At 41.8% G+C, this 16,514-nt stretch overlaps 1 long non-coding RNA gene across 1 annotated transcript; it reads right to left on the bottom strand.

Annotated features, from left to right (window-relative positions):
- Window positions 1–6,003: 6,003 nt before the first annotated feature.
- On the bottom strand, window positions 6,004–16,077 carry LOC118226242. The gene is made up of 3 exons (XR_004765001.1): window positions 16,042–16,077; window positions 14,260–14,261; window positions 6,004–6,991 (listed from the first exon to the last, which is right to left on the bottom strand). It is a non-coding gene; the product is annotated as an uncharacterized LOC118226242 (long non-coding RNA).
- Between the last annotated feature and the right edge of the window lie 437 nt (window positions 16,078–16,514).

Raw genomic sequence — 16,514 nt, 5'->3', positions numbered from 1 at the left:
CACTGTTCACTCCGTTCAGCACAAAGTCGACTTTGCGTTGGCGGCAACCACACTTCACAATTTCTGCAGGAATTGTCTAGTTATTATTATTATTATTATTCCACCCATTTTTTGGACCGCTACTCCTCCCAGAGTTTTCACACCACATACACGTGCCATATGTCAAAATGACCGGCTTCTTTGGGAATTGTGTGCTATTACTTTGTGGAAAGTTTCGCTGCACGGTTTTTGTGAAATATTATTTTTTATGCCCAATTTTTCCCCATAGAGATGAATGGAGAAGGTGACGTCATTCATATGCGAACGGTGAAGTTACAGCATTGGTCGGCTTTGCACACGTGATGCGGTCAGCTCTACGGTCTCAGCAGGCAGAATAGGATATAGCTGATTGCGGAAGTGAAAGCGATTAAACGGTATTTCCAAATGAAAAATTACAAATGAAAACGCTGTCAGCTAATTATATCAACAAACATATGGCTTAGGCATACCAAGAAATCCTCAATAATAATAGTATTTCACGAGATATTACGCTAATTCGTTGACTACGTTTCGTCACATGCAGCGTCTTAGAATGCTAGTGCTAACAAACAGTGAATGGCTTTAATGTGATAATGAGAGCACTTTCGGTTGACCTAAAAAAACGATATTCCAAAACCTAAAATAGACGTGCTGTTGTACCTGGTTAGAAAGCTTATGCTCTCAGCTACTGAATAAACGAATTTTCAAACAAGCCAGACTTTCCGTCTTTGATGCTAGTGCTAACAAAGAGCGAATACGTTCTATGAGATGATGACATAGCTTTCGGTTGACCTAAAAAAACGATATTCCAAAACCTAAAACAGACGTGCTGTTATACCTGGTTGGAAAGCTTATGCTCTCAGCTACTGAATAAACAAATTTTCAAACAAGCCAGACTTTGCGTATTTGCATGCTAGTGCTAACAAAGAGCGTATGCGTTCTATGAGGTGATGACATAGCTTTCGGTTGACCTAAAAAAACGATATTTCAAAACCAGAAATAGACGTGCTGTTATACCGGGTTAGAAAGCTTATGCTCTCAGCTACTGAATAAACGAATTTTCAAACAAGCCAGACTTTAAAAGTGCAACAACGCCGTCAACCAAACATGTGCAGCAGCTTCAGGTCCGGTCTTACTCCAGAAAAAGACGTCAGGTTGTAATACCACACATACTGCATTGAGTGTTCTGTAACTTTGTAGTACAAACTGGCTTTATCTACACTTCATCGATCCAACAGGTGATAGAATAAGATTTCTAACTATGTATAATATGTCACATTTTACTTTTGTAGTACTGTTTTACATTCCAGCGAGTTGGAAACTTTGGTCTCTTTATAACTGCTTTGAGGCTGACAGGTAATAGACTATCCTCTGTCTATGAGTTGGTATCTAAGGTAACAGATTAAACTCTGAATTGCAGCCCACTTAAATGTTTTTAGTTGAATGGTAAAAATGAGCTGAACTTAACGTAAAACCATCAAGCAATCAAATTCATCTCCCTAGCCCTGTCTTGCTTTTTAAAATGGTGCGGTCGCGCAGTGTAGATATAAGATTTTCCCAAGACCCTCTGAACTGGCCAGCTACCTTTATGATTCGCCGTCACTGGTCACAGCATACCGTGAGTAAATCGCTGATCTCAAGTATTGATGAAGGGTTCATTTAGCTCTGAATACGTGCGTTGCAAATGAACTCGTTGCCGTGATGTTATATCATGTATACCATACTATGTCTCTGCTCATGCTACAGAAACTGTTCGCTCCGTTCAGCACAAAGTCGACTTTGCGTTGGCGGCAACCACACTTCACAATTTCTGCAGGAATTGTCTAGTTTATTATTATTATTCCACCCATTTTTTGGACCGCTACTCTTCCCAGAGTTTTTGCACCACATACATGTGCAATATGTCAAATCGAGCGGCTTGATCGGGAATGGTTTGCTATTACTTTGTGGAAAGTTTTGCTGCACGGTTCTTGAGAAATTCCACTTTTTTGGAGAAATTTTTCCCATAGAGAATGAATGGTGGAATGTTCACCCTTGTGATGTCACAATGCTGTCTTCTCACCCTTGTGATGTCCCAATGCTCTATCTTCTGGCAGCTGTACTCTGGTCTCTCTTACTTTGGACATTCGGCATTCATGGGGCAAAATTGCTCACACATTGTGGGATGCCTCATTGAATTTGGCAGAGAGTCCTTTGTCTCTGCCAAATGTTTGATGTTTGATATTTCATAACTATTGAACCGTTTGTCATAGAGAATTAGGGGTCACCTCATTGGACTCAGTAAAGGCCTAGCAACCATAGCAACTCTGTAGCAACCCCCTAGCAACACCCTAGCAACCGTCTACCAATCCTTAGCAACCACCTAGCAACACCCAAGAAACCACCTAGAACTGCATAGCAACCACCTAGCAACAACCTAGCAACCACCCAGAACTCCATAGCAACCACCTAGAACACTATAGCAACAGCCTAGAACTCGATAGTAACCATCTAGCAACACCCTAGCAACCATCTAGGACTCCATAGCAACCACCTAGCAACACCCTAGCAACCACTTACAAGACCCTAGCAACCACCTAGCAACACCCTAACAACCACCTATAACGCCATAGCAACCACCTAGCAACACCCTAGCAACCGGCTATAACTACATAGAAACCACCTAGCAACACCCTAGCAACCACCTAGAACTCCATAGCAACCATCTAGCAACACCCTAGCAACCAATGGAACACCATAGCAACTACCTAGCAACACCCTAGCAACCACCTAAAATACCCTAGCAACCACCTAGCAACACCCTAGCAACCACCTGGAACACCATAACAACTGCCTAGCAACACCCTAGCAACCACCTATAACTCCATAGCAACCACCTAGCAACATCCTAGCAACCACCTAGAATACCCTAGCAACACCCTAGCAACCGCATATAACTCCATAGCAAATGCCTAGCAACACCCTAGCAACCGGCTATAACTCCATAGCAACCACCTAGCAGCACCATAGCAACCACCTAGAACTCCATAGCATCCACCTAGCAACACCCTAGCAACCACCTAGCAACACCCTAGCAACCACCTGGAACACCATAACTGCCTAGCAACACCCTAGCAACCGCCTATAACTCCAAAGAAACCTCCAAGCAACCACCTACAATACCCTAGCAATCACCTAGCAACACCCTAGCAACCACCTAGAAACATTCTAGCAACCACCTAGCAACATCCTAGCAACCACCGGGAACACCATAACAACTGCCTAGCAACACCCTAGCAACCGCCTATAACTCCACAGCAACCACCACCCTAGCAACCACCTGGAACACCATATAGACCTCCTAGCAACTGCCTAGAACTCCATAGCAACCACATAGAACACCCTAGCAACTGCCTAGAACTCCATAGCAACCACCTAGAACACCCTAGTAACCGCCTACCCCTCCATAGCAACCACCTAGCCACCACCTAGACCTGCATAGCAAGCGCCTAGCGACACCCTAGCAACACCCTAACAACTGCCTAGAACTCCTTAGCAACCACCTAGCAACACCATAGCAACCACCTAGAACTCCTTAGCAACCACCTAGCAACACCATAGCAACCACCTAGAACTCCATAGCGACCACCTAGCAACACCCTAGCAACCACCTGGAACACCATAGCAAATGCCTAGCAACACCCTAGCAACCAGCTATAACTCCGTAGCATCCACCTAGCAACACCCTAGCAACCGCCTCAAACTCGATAGCAACCACCTAGCAACACCCTAGACACCACCTAAAACACCATAGTCACCACCAGAACATCATAGCAACTACCTACCACTGTTCACTCTGTTCAGCACAAAGTCGACTTTGCATTGGCGGCAACCACACTTCACAATTTCTGCAGGAATTGTCTAGTTATTATTATTATTCTTATTTTTCTCCGCTAAAAGTGTCTGAGGCTCAGCAACCATACGTCCTAGAGCAACCAAATTTGGCAGGTGGGTTTCTATGGCCCCCCACTACTCAGGCACTAAAAATCACCTATGTCGGCCAGATGGTGGCGCTATAACAAAAGGGTCCTGTTTAAAAGGTCATAACTCCCACACCGTAAGTCAGATCAACACAAAACTTCATGGACCTATGCATCTGAACGTGCTCTACACCATATTTTGCCATATTCCGCCATATTGTTTGCCCGCCATTTTGACCTTTTCATTGGGGCGTGGAAGTTTTCTCCGCTAAAATGTCTAAGGCTCAGCAACCATAAGTTGTAGACTAACCAAATTTGGTGGGTAGGCTCCTATGGCCCCCCACTACTCAGGCACTACAAATCACCTATGTCGGCCAGATGGTGGCGCTATAACAAAAGGGTCCTGTTTAAAAGGTCATAACTCCCACACCGTAAGTCAGATCAACACAAAACTTCATGGACCTATGCATCTGAACGTGCTCTACACCATATTTTGCCATATTTTGCCATATTCCGCCATATTGTTTGCCCGCCATTTTGACCTTTTCATTGGGGCGTGGAAGTTTTCTCCGCTAAAATGTCTGAGGCTCAGCAACCATAAGTTGTAGACTAACCAAATTTGGTGGGTAGGCTCCTATGGCCCCCCACTACTCAGGCACTACAAATCACCTATGTCGGCCAGATGGTGGCGACCAGGTCATAACTCCCACACCGTAAGTCAGATCAACACAAAACTTCATCGACCGATGCATCTGAATGTGCTCTACAACTTTGCTTTTGGGAGCATCTATGTCCGCCATATTGTTTGCCCGCCATTTGGACTTTTTTATTAGTTGAGGTGCAGAAGAACTGGAGCTCCAAATCTAAGTGTTACGACATCTAGTAAACTTCTTTACGGCAAGCGACATCCATGGCGACACAAGTAATCCGACACCGTAGGGTCTAGTTTTTATCAGTGAGGGGAGGGTCTGAACGTCGGGGAAGCAATGGAAGACCCAGAGTGCATGCTAGGCTACCAAAAGTTTGTTAGTAAAAGCTGAAAAGCTTGAGAGGATGAATAATTACTTTTCTTGAGCCTACATCCATTTGAAGACAGTATCGGGTGAGTTCGTTTAGTCTTTGAATCTGTCATTATGCTGAGAAATAGCTAAACCATTTTATTGATAGGTTCTGAGTTTCTGTGCAAACGCACGAAAACACGCTGGTATAATGAAACAATGACGGTAATACATATATAGTCCGCTTCGTTCCGTTGCTACCATAACATAACAGACTATCTTGTGTCTACAGCTGCAGTTTCTCGCTGCAATTACTAATATTGAATATAAACAAAAGACGCAATTAATGCTGTAGTCTGCCAATGTCGAAATTAAAAATATGGTACTCTGCGGGAAGCACGCAGGTAGACTACACTGTAAAAATGGATTTGGCTTGTTTGTTATCCTAACTTATTTTTTCATGTCAATAGAACGTGGGTTCGTGGAAAAAGTTGTTTTAAAGGAGTACCATGGTGATTTTCACACTTTCTCGGTTTTATGTGCTATTTGCACAAGAGGCATTGAAGAACCACAATGAGCAAAGTATTAAATATGTCCGTTCTGTATTTTTGGAGAAATATGCGTTTTAAATTCATCGTCCTATTTTCAACCGGTTGAGAAAGTTGTCATTTTGTTGCGTCACGAATACAGTAACCACGGCCATTTCCACGCCCCGTAAAGAAATCTGACACGACACACCGTCCTGCTGTTTTTGCGCCATTCCATCTATCGAGCACGGTAAGCAACCCCAGTACTTTCTAATCTTGAGCATGATTGATTACTGTCTCACCAATGATAACGTATAACAACTCATTTACATTATCATTGTAATATATATTTACATACGTTTTCTAAGTATACTTGTAGTTGTCATACATATTGGAAGGTTTTTATCATGATCTCCATGCCTTATAAGTTAGCTAACCTTAGCTAGCAAGCAAACTAACTTACTGTCATAGTTGACGTTACCGGATTTATTGTTCGTTTATCAAACGCTAGCTATCTAGATAAACTAACAACATGGCTAAAATTACCAACGATTTTTAAAAAGCTGGCTGTTTGGATAACGTTAGCTAACTGTCTTTGTCCACATTATATATCTAGCTAGTGTGGTCGGGAAAAGCGGGCCCCGGCCTGGGCCAGAAACGCCGAGGTCGCTCTCCTCCACACTGTTGAATGCTTCTTCAAAAGATGCACACTTCTCAGAGTCTGATGCAACTGGGTTTATTGTTAGTAAATCAAAGATTACATAAAATAACCCGGGCTGATCTGCGCAGTTCAGTACAATTAACAATCACTCATAAGTAAAGACAATACATCAGATCATTCTCCAAGCATTCCCAAAACACACACCATGTGCGCGCACACACACCCACACACTCCCCTCGGGCCAACTACCTCTTATATCCATTTTTCTAACTCCTCCTGTTGTGTAGCTTAAATCTAGTACTTCCCATTTAATTTTGTTAATTACGTAATGTTGTTGACATCATTATTTTTATCTGACACCCAATTCTCGGACACCATTGTTTATCAGCCCCTCCCTAGTGCTCTTCTCCCGCCTGTCTCACCCTCCCCCTTCTATCATAAGTCACATATTCTGATAACACATTTTCCAAAAAAGGCAGAAGCTTCCGTTAGTTTCACAAAGGCGCCTTTATACAGCTTAGTCAGCAGGGCAGAAATTATGTGTGTATTACGTGTTTGTTCTTATTGTATCTATTTAGTATGAAGCGTTCCCCTACTGCCGGTTCCCCATACAATGGGCTTGTGTTTTTTGAGTACATTTGTATTTATTTCCCACATTTTGTTGCCTAGGTCGACCTTGGTCCACCTGTATCTTTCTTCCTTTGAAGACAGCTGGTGCTCATTGATACACTCCTTTCCCATATACACTGGGCCTGTGCTCTCTAACTACATATCTTTCCTCATACAATGGGCTTGTGTTTTTTAGTACATCTAAATTTATTTCCCACACTAGCTAACGCAGCTAGCTAGATATATAATGTAGAGTTAGGTTAGCTAGCTAGCTCTCAATAGCTCACTTTATTTTTAACAACTCGATTTATTTTTAGTTTATATAGCACTAACATTAACTAGTTAACTAGCTAAAATGACCAACAATTTAAAAAAGCTAACACTAGCTGTTTGGATAATTAAATTAATCCAGCAAGCTAGACTAGCTTGACAGAAGTCAGTGTCCTGTCCTCCCGCATTTTCTCTCCCGCTCAAAACCCATTTTACCTGTGAGGTAAAATGTTATGACAACGTTAGCTAGATTAGTACTAGATAGATAAAGTTACCGGTAATGTTGTGCCATTTATGTGTTAGAGTGGTGTATTTTCTAGATTGATGAAAAAAGAGCTATGCTTTTACTAATATATTTATATCTTCTTTTTTGCAGGTCAATACACATTTCCAATACTCATACTTAGCTGTCACACTCTTTATCAATCCGTCCATCACTCATTCATTCATTCATTCACTCACTCACTCACTCACTCACACATTCACACACTCAAAACCCAAAGGCACTTTATAGAGCCCAACACAAAGGCACTTTTAAGAGCCATTCTCTCTGCGTCTCTGTCTTTCGCTCTACCTTAGTCTCTCTCCATCGCTGTCTCTCGCATTCCTCACTCTCTCCCTTAGTCTCTTTCTCTTTCTGTCTCCCTCTCATTATGGGCAAAGCTTATGTCACCTGTGCAGTGGCTGGCTGCACTGCAGCTAATGTGTCCCTGCACACCCTTCCATGGGACACAGCTTTGCGCCAGGAGTGGGTCAACTTTATTTTTGCTAATGAAGTACCAGAGAATGTCAACCAACACTCTGCACTGCCCATTTTTCGCCCGACTGCATCGAGAATCAAGCCATGTACAACGCTGGGTTTGCTTCGAAGTTGCTTCTGACACCAGGAGCTGTTCCTGCCTTGTTGAACCCAGCTTCAGATATTCAACAGGTAAGCTGATAACGTTACAAATACTGTTAAGGAGGCAAGGCCTCCAGGTAATGAAGGTTCAGTAAAAAGTGTGTTCACAAGTGTTCTTTGGATGGATGAAGCTAGCTAGTTAATCCATTATTACGTGTAATAACCTTAGCTTTTTGTTCGGTTTCCCAGAAGCTGCCCACGCTCACTCGCGAGGTGGGTTGCCAGACTGATCCCCCGAAAAGGAGAACTGTTTCCACACAGCTTGGAACTCACTCTGCTGCACAACCGTGTCAAAAGTCAAGGTGTGTGATTAGCACTTTGTAAGCTAGATTTTTAGGACTGAATGTACTGTATGTTTTTAAAAACAAAATTTGAAGGTGATTTTCTGTTTTTGGAATAGACACAAGACAACTACATTTGGCTAGTAGTCTTTTTAAATGTACTTGTATGTCTACGTACTAAATAAACTGTTTGATTTACAGCTACACAGGTCAGTGTTGCCACTGCAAGCATTGGTGTTGAGAGCAATGCGATTTCTCCCCCGGTCCTACCCATCCTGACCTCAACACCAGAAAAGCATGGCACAGCAGACTCTCCTCCCTCCAAATGGCCCCATGTATATTGTGATGACTCCATCGAAGTCCCAGAAGATGACGACTCTACCTACAATCCTGGAGACTCTGTCGTGACCGAGTCCACAATTCTATCGTGAGTTTAAAAAAAAAATGCAAGATAGGGCTACTTGACATTGGGTGGTGACATATTTGCACTTAGGCTTAGTTCAGAGAAAATAATAAAGCTTTTTTTTTTTTTTTTTAAATCATTTTACCTTGCCTAATGACTGGAGAGGATGGTATTTTCATCAACATTTTCATTTCTTTCAGTCATTTTGTGTGTTGTTTCCACAGTCAATCCCCAGCATCAATTCATGAGACACCCAAATATATAGTCTTTGAGGACTGTCTCATGACGTTATTTGAGACATGCCCGACATGCCGCATGAGGTGCCAGGTCCAGAGGATTGTGCGGGGGACCTTCTTGTCTGTTGACCAGAGTTGCCTACACTGCCTCTACAACAGAAAGTGGATGAGCCAGCCGCTTCTTGGAAGCACCCCTGCTGGCAATCTGCAGCTGTCTGCAGCCATCCTCTTCTCAGGATCATCATTCATTCAAACAAATAAGGTAATCTAATAACCCACAGAGTATGTTTAGTATCAAAATGCAACCACAAATGGAATTTGATCCTTGTTTGGTAATAGAACAGTATCAACTCAGGGACACATCCATTAAAAAAAACTAACTTATTTCTAAGTTGTCTTTTGTGATATCTTAGAATATATGTTCAATTTAATCGCATATCTGATACCCTGCGTTCTTCCATAATTTCTATATACTAGGTACTGAACACAATGCGAGTGAAAACGATCAGCAGTGCCACCTTCCATGTCCATGCCCGCTCATACCTGCAGCCAACCATTTTCTACAAATGGAAGATAGACCAGGAGGAGCTGCTGCAGTCACTGAATGTCATTGTAGACATTCAGATGGTCCAGGTATGTCTGAATAAAATCAGAGGGGGACAATGGACCTTTCTCTGTTAGTCAATTTTATTGTTTGTTTTTAGTCACGTGCAATATCTCAGACACCACTGGTCTGATTTTGACAAAACTTTGGTTTATGCTCCAACTTGGCACGGAGATCTGTCATTTAAAATATTACACAATGGTAATCATATTAATAAATAATATATTCCTAGACTTGAATTGGTGAAATCTTGTGTGACATCAGATCAAAAAATCTCAGCTGTATCATGGCTGCTGTAAACAAGTAAAACATTAAGTCTTTACAACGCCTGATAAGGTTTGTCCTAAGGTTATAGGACTAATGTTCTAGCAGCATCGTGGGGGACATCTTGTTTACATTTATTTTTGTCTAATTGTTTCTTCCTCAGTAGAGCAACGAGGTGGGCGGCAGTGGCAGGATGGAGAAGGAGGGTCTGAAAAGAAGCCTGCAGTTCCTTGAGGAGTCTGGTCTGACTGTGGGATGCCTTGTCACGGACAGACACCCTCAAATCCAGAAATACATCAGAGAAGAGAAGCCTGCAGTGATTCACTACTATGACGTTTGGCATGTGGCAAAAAGTATGACCAATTATCTCTTTAAAAAATATATATATTTTCTTTGAGTATCCCACTTGTAATTACGGCTTGGTCAAGCTTTTGCATTCTATTTCCAAGTCGGAAATGTAGATGTTTCCAGTTTACCACCCTAATGTTACATTACATTACATTACAGGCATTTAGCAGACGCTCTTATCCAGAGCGACGTACAACAAGTGCATTGGTTCACGATGTAGAAGTGCAAAAGAAACACTAGAGTGAAGTAAGGATCGTAGTGCCAGAAGTGACCACATCGATCAGGACTCCAACCCTGTAGAGTAAGCTGTTCAGCAAACAAGAATCCTACCAAGTACAAACTAGCACTGGAATCACATTTGCCTAATCAGACAAAAACAACAATCCTGCCAAATACACTAACGTGATCATATTATCCTAACTAGGTACAGTGAGCTAAACTATAGGCTAGGGAGGGGTGGGGAGAGGTGCAGTCTTCAGTCTGCGTTTGAAGGTGGTAAGATTCTCTGCTGTTCTGACCGCCACGGGGAGGTCATTCCACCAGCGAGGGGCCAGGACAGACAGCAGACGGGAGCGGGAAGTACAGACGCGAAGAGGGGGAGGTGCCAAGCGTCCAGAGGTGGCAGAACGGAGAGGTCTGGCTGGTGTGTAGGGTCTGATGATCCTCTGGATGTACTTTTGTAAACACTCAAATATTTAATAGCATCTTTTGAAACAATCAACATGGCTTAGCCCTTTAGTTTGTAAAATACTCACGCTGCTCTCTGCCTAACATCTAGGGGCCCATGTTCTGCCCTAAACACATTCAGGGCATTCTGAAGGGAGTAGGGGTTGAGGCAGACCGGTTCCAGGCCAGGATGCAATGTCATGCATCCTGGGTCCTGCGGTAGCTCTCCACACCTGGTCATTACCTATTGAAACAGTTTTACATTGAGGACCATGTACCAGTACAGCAGACATGCACTTATTGTAAGGAAGAAGGGGGCATATGCCATGCTTTGCGGTGGCCTTGTTAATATGAATAATACATATTAATAATACAGATGTTTTCTGCCTCAGAGGACATGGTTTGGCACTCTCCACGAGCACCTGTTTTTATATAAATATAGCTATGAGAGTTTAAAATGATCCCATGTAAAGGAATGACAGCAACTCACATCATTTTTAACTCACCATTCCGTGAACACTTGGTTCGACCGCCTATTTTCTGTGGGTGGTGGCGGTGGGACTTCATCTTCAAAATCTGAGTTTGTTGGCTCATATTCGTACAGTTGTACCAGCCCTACATCTCCTGCTTGTGCCATAACTTCACAGAGCTATAGGAGAGAGCGGGGAACAAGCTAACACATTTACTTTGTTCCCCGCACTCCCCTACACACTCCCCTGTCGCTAGAGTCTGAAACGCATTAACGGATATCAAGAAATCTAACTAGGTAGTAGGGTATTTTGTAATAGCTATTTATTTATTTATTTATTTTTGTGGACGTTTAGGATGATGCTGAACTGATATATTCATTTTTACTTTTTGAAGCCAACTTAACAGAGGTTCAAGAAAGGTTTTTCTTATTATTATTTTGAGACCTTATTATATATCATTATGGTTTCAGGCATTACTTGGCCGGGATGCATTTCAATGAGAACGCCGACCGGAGCCAGGCAATAAGCTCCACAGGACAACTGGCCTACATGATAAAGTACCCAAAGTCAAAGAAGGGACAATACTCCATTCAAGCCCTCAAGACCAAGGCCAACATACAGTGAGTAATAAATTCTCATTCATTTATTGAACTGTATGTATTGTCTACATTAAACTTAACTTGTAGAACGAACATACACACATCACACTCTGAACATGTTTGAAGCAATAGTTAAACCAACAAAATTTTTTGTTTTTCCTTCCATGTCATTGTGCCTTTCAGACTATCGGGACGCACTGATGACACTGCTATTCGTTGAGGTATTCCAAAATCCTGGGCTGCACACAGCCAAGATGAGCCAGATGCCAGTTCCAGAGAACCTGAATGCACTGTATGAAAGACCAGTAAAGGCTGATGCTATAGCTACCTATGTGTCACGATTCAGTCAGTGAGGTCCACTGTAACGTTGTCTGCCAGTGCTGAGCCCACTGTGCAGTACAGCCTCAATGTGACACAGCTACAGTTGTCTGCCAGTGCTGAGCCCACTGTGCAGTACAATCTCAATGTGACACAGCTACAGTTGTCTGCCAGTGCTGAGCCCACTGTGCAGTACAGCCTCAATGTGACACAGCTAAAGTTGTCTGCCAGTGCTGGGCCCACTGTGCAGTACAGCCTCAATGTGACACAGCTACAGTTGTCTGCCAGTGCTGAGCCCACTGTGCAGTACAATCTCAATGTGACACAGCTACAGTTGTCTGCCAGTGCTGAGCCCACTGTGCAGTACAATCTCAATGTGACACAGCTACAGTTGTCTGCCAGTGCTGAGCCCACTGTGCAGTACAATCTCAATGTGACACAGCTACAGTTGTCTGCCAGTGCTGAGCCCACTGTGCAGTACAATCTCAATGTGACACAGCTACAGTTGTCTGCCAGTGCTGAGCCCACTGTGCAGTACAATCTCAATGTGACACAGCTGCAGTTGTCTGCCAGTGCTGAGCCCACTGTGCAGCACATTTAGCTATGCTCTCAAGTTACCCACTTGACTGTAGCACTCTGTAAATAATGTCTAAGATTGTTGACTAGACTTGATATTATCTTGGTTGCACCTACTTGGAAGTCGCTTAAAAGCGTCAGCTAAATGACTAAAATGTAAATGTCCATTTAAGGTCTATTCTCTTTCTACTGTGCTTTGACTTGACATGTAATGTGAATTAAATTTGAACCTCATTATTACACATTTGAAAAAAAGATTGTTATTTATTAAAGTTATCAAACAAACCAGAGTGCATTGTAACATTTATTGGGGGATTTTCCAACACCAAATAATGCAAAATATTCAGACATGGGAAAGTGGTTTAATTAATTTGCTATAATGTAATAAAAATATTTAAATCAATTACTGAAGTGGTATTCAGCTGCAGTCCTAGAATACCCCCTCATAGATTGTTTTTGTTCCAATCCAGAACTAACACTTGATTCAATGACTACACCATTCAGCTATCTTGATTAGTTGAAGCAGGTCAGTTATCTCCATGTCTGTTACCTTCCAGGTTCTACTCTATATAATGTTACATTCAATCTAATTAACTTTTAAAATCAACCAGCAATTTGTAGCTACCTCCGAGTTGATGTTCATTTATCCTGTGGGAGCATATTTGGTCCCTATATTGCGGAGTTTGGTTGAATTTGCATTAATTATTGCAATATCAAGATCGCGATTTCCTGAAGGGACTACATATTGGAGCATATACAGTGTCATTCAAAGTAAGTACCTGATTGCCTACTAATAACAACGCTAATCTAATGATGTTTACTGTCGATTTACACGTTGAAGACACTTATGAAAACAATGGCGTGTTCGCAAATTTGAGGTGAGTTTTTATGTCAGTCAGATTGCTGTGATAGCTAATTCTAAATCGTTTGGGGACCCATGGATAACTTGAGACCCATAGTTTGCCCCGCTGGCTTACAGGCAAGACAATGCAAATATTTGACTAACGTTAGGTTCACTTAAATTAGAGTGCCTTTAGATTATTTCTGGTTATATTCATTTAGCTAGCTAGCTAACATTAGCTAGCTAGGAGGTTTGCTTTCATAAGGCAATGTTATCGATAACGTTAGTTTGCTTTTATGAGGACGTTATAGTTGTACTTTTATCTTAACTTGGCTAGCTAGATAGCAAAAATTATAATTGGATATAAGTCAACGTCCTTATCTTAGCTATCTATCGATACTTGATATACTACTAAGCTAGCTAGCCTGTGAAAATTCAGTCTCCAAGAGAGCGCGTATCATAGGGGTAGCTATGGTAACGGGGCACGGTCTGTCAATCATAGCTAACTGACAGTTCTCATTACCAGACGGTTCGGGTGAATTTTTATAGTGGGAAATTTAGGCTTAGAAAAATACGTTTTAAAGTACATTGACATGACTGAAGAATAAAAAAATTATGCACATTTGTTTTGTTGTTGCCTAAAGACTACTGGGAAGTGTCACGTTCAACCACCATGGTACTCCTTTAACTTAAAATAATTAGTTGACAACTTCTCAACTACATGAAAGTTTTCCCATCCCAAATGCGATGTTATCTTAACTAAATAATATATGTGGAGTTGAAAATGAGGCGAAGGAGGCTACGTACGTCATGCGTCAAGTGGCTTATGGGAAAGCAGCGCGAAGTTGGAGCAAGTGAGAGACAACAGAAAGCCGAAAAAAACAGAAGAACTACAGGTGAGTACAAATTGTTCTAAGCATATGGGTGATATTAAAAGGTGTAGGTAATATTAAAAGGTGTAGCGTTTTATTCAATTCCACGACCTTCCCGTGACTTTTGTGTATAGTAAACGGAACTGCAAATGTCGTGTCTTGCAACCGACAGAATTCAAAGTCCAATCATTAATTTGTAGAAACCTACTTCACGAGGGAAAAGACACCACAGCAGCAAGCTCTTCAGAAAAGTTAGACTTTATTTGCACAGGTATTTGCACTTTTATTTGGCAATAGCGTTTTGTTAGTTTTGGATTATTGTTCTCTGCTGTATTTTGGCAGTAGTGTATGATTAGTTTTTGGTTAGTGTTATCTGCTGAAGTTTTTGGCAGTAGTGTATGATTAGTAGCCTATTTGATTAGTGTTTTCTGCTGAGTGAGTAAGTGTGGTTTTTTTCAGCCTTCTGCGTTCTCTTGCTTTTTTCTACAGTTGATACTGTGGTTTCTTGCGTTTCCATAAGCTTAGCAGCAACTGCTGATATAGGTTTATTGGATTACATATTGCTTATATGAGTGTATAGTCATACATGTGATGTATTTTTATCATGAAGCATCGAGAGTCTGGAGGAAACAGTTTGATCAACATTGATGGGAATACCCTAACTTTAACATGTGATGCCATCTCAATCATGGGGAGTCTCAAAAATTTCCTACACAAAACGTAGGCTAACAGTGCCTTGTGGTATCGTAGCCCCATCGAACTCTAGTTAACTAGCTAGCTGGCTTGCTAACGATGGTTAGTTAAGGAGAGTTCTGATGGGGCTATATGTATGATAAATGATCGACAACACAGCAACTTGCAAATTAACGGTAACATTATGAAAGTGAACGTCGTGGGTGGAAGAAGAATTGTAAGGTGAGTAATAATTAAGTTATCATTTGTATAACGTTAGCTAGTTAATATTAAAAACTGTATAGTTAGCGTTAGCGTGTAGTTAGCTAGCTAGCTAACAAGGCTTCGGGTAGGGCTAGCATGTATGCTAATTTATGGTCGACTACACACACAGTAAAGCTGCATACTTCCATTGGAAAACCGTCTGGGTTAATTGCCTGTGTTCTGTATCTCTCCTATACAGCCAAAGTTCGCCGAAGTAAAAAAATATTTTAATGGGTCAGGTAGGCCTACTTGTACACTGCGCTGAATCAAACCAGTGATTCAACATCTGTATGCGTTATAAAAATATTTTCTTACGAGCCGGCAGCACGAAATACTATGGTGAGAAGAAGAGCGGACGTTTTTTTCTTTATTTCACCCAGAGACTGTAAAAAATATGGACAAAGCTACTGTGACGTCCCCCATTGACTCCGTTTTGAAGCGCAATGGTGGGCACGGCCATGTTGTCGATTTGGAGCCAAACCCATAGAGTTAAGCGGGTCTGTGATTTACAATGTGATTGACAGTCCGGTGTGGAAAAGCCCATCAACCTGAACGAACGATTGCAGAACGAACTAGAGGCAAGTTGACTTTCTGCCGTTATGTTTTAAAATATATAAAATGTTTACGGAGTTTAATTTTCATCCGTGACGGTACTGTGTCATGTAATCACGTTATATGTATGACAATAATACAATTATGTTCGGTTATCTTCAATTTATGTTTCTGAGCAAAACGAATATGCTTAGCTAGCATATATCAGCTTGCCAGTGAGCTAGGTAGGCTATCCGTGGTTAGCTCACGCATTCGAAATATGAACCAGGGGAAGAACATCGACTACACTGCTGGTCAATCATTCAGAGATGTGTACTGGTGATTTGATTACGCTAATTTTCATATAACTGTCTGGTAGACCTGCTGTTACCGAGCAAGTTATCACCGCAGTAGGTTAATGAGCCAGTAACTGCTACTCCATCGCCGGTTGTGGTGTTCACTTGCTGGGTGACGCTAGCTGACCGATCGTTCGCAAGTCACTGTTAAACGAATAAAAATTAACACTGTCAGCGGTAATTAACAAATCTATTTAATAACTGATCTGCAGGCGTGTAAATATGACAACTCACTTTGTATAGCAAGTTTTCCACCTGGTGCATGAAGAC

Source organism: Anguilla anguilla, chromosome 4, assembly GCF_013347855.1.
Source record: "Anguilla anguilla isolate fAngAng1 chromosome 4, fAngAng1.pri, whole genome shotgun sequence".
NCBI lineage: Eukaryota > Metazoa > Chordata > Actinopteri > Anguilliformes > Anguillidae > Anguilla > Anguilla anguilla.
Note: the sequence above shows the minus strand (reverse complement) of the source record. Positions and strands in the feature narration are given on the sequence as shown.